At 28.2% G+C, this 1,176-nt stretch overlaps 1 pseudogene; it reads left to right on the top strand.

Annotated features, from left to right (window-relative positions):
- Positions 1-373: 373 nt before the first annotated feature.
- Positions 374-1,176, top strand: part of LOC146721196 (uncharacterized) — a 945-nt pseudogene continuing 142 nt past the window's right edge.

The raw sequence follows: 1,176 nt of genomic DNA, 5'->3' as shown, positions 1-1,176 counted from the left end.
ACGAAGTTTATTAAATTTATTAAAATTAGAAACAAATATTTCTTTGCCTCAAGATCCCAGAACTTTACTTTGTACTCCTCGACATGTACCCTACAAATCTGTAGGTTCAGGCACTTATGTACACATGGGAATTCAATTTGCAGTTCAAAATTTAATTAATTTGTTAGAAAAACAGCCAGAAAAAATTAATTTGTTTATTAATATTGATGGTTTTAAGCAAAAGTTCCAGTAGTCAGATATATCCAATATTATGCTCAATATCTGAATATCCACAATATGTATCTGTGATAGGTATCTATCATGGTTATGAAAAACCTAATGATGTAAATTTGTTTTTACAAGATTTTACAGATGAAGTTATAAAGTTATCGGAAGATGGTTTTATTTATAATAATCATGCTATACCATTTGCAATTAAAGCATTTATATGTGATGCTCCAGCAAAATCACTCATTACTTCTTGCAAAGGTCACACTGGATTTTTTGCATGTACTAAATGTATGCAAAGAGGAAAATATATAAAAGCCAGAGTGTGTTATCTTGAAATAAATTATTTTGAAAGAACGGATGAAAATTTTTGTAATAGAGTTCAACCTGAACATCATACAGGAACATCAATTTTAGAAACAATACCTTCGATTAACATGGTAAAAAGTTTCCCTCTTGACATGCATTTAATATGCCTTGGCGTAGTAAAAAAACTAATAAATAATGGCTCTTTGGACCTATTTCACATAGATTATCAAAAACCAACATACAATCTATTTCAAGTTATCTCATTGAAATAAAATCTTGTATTCCTCCTGATTTTGTAAGAAAAACCCGGTCTTTAAATGAAGTTGCACGCTGGAAAGCAACTGAATTTAGATTTTTTTTATTGTATTGTGGTCCAATTGTTTTAAAAAATATCCTTTCATCTGACACAAAATACTTACATTTTATATTTTTACATATTGCTGTTAGAATTTTAATTAATGCTAATTTATATACAAAGTATTAAGAATATGCATGTTCATTATTAATATATTGTGTGAAACAATTTAAAGTCATTTATGGAGCAAAATACACTTCACACAATGTACATGGATTAATTCATGTTGTTGATGATTGCAAAGTTTTTGGACCTTTAGATCTTTACAGTGCATTTCCTTTTGAAAATTACATGCATCATGCATA

Source organism: Nylanderia fulva, unplaced genomic scaffold (assembly GCF_048542155.1).
Source record: "Nylanderia fulva isolate GAGA-0341 unplaced genomic scaffold, ASM4854215v1 Scaffold526, whole genome shotgun sequence".
NCBI classification, from domain to species: domain Eukaryota; kingdom Metazoa; phylum Arthropoda; class Insecta; order Hymenoptera; family Formicidae; genus Nylanderia; species Nylanderia fulva.
The sequence above is the reverse complement of the archived record's forward strand: the minus strand, read 5'-3'. Positions and strand labels throughout refer to the sequence as shown.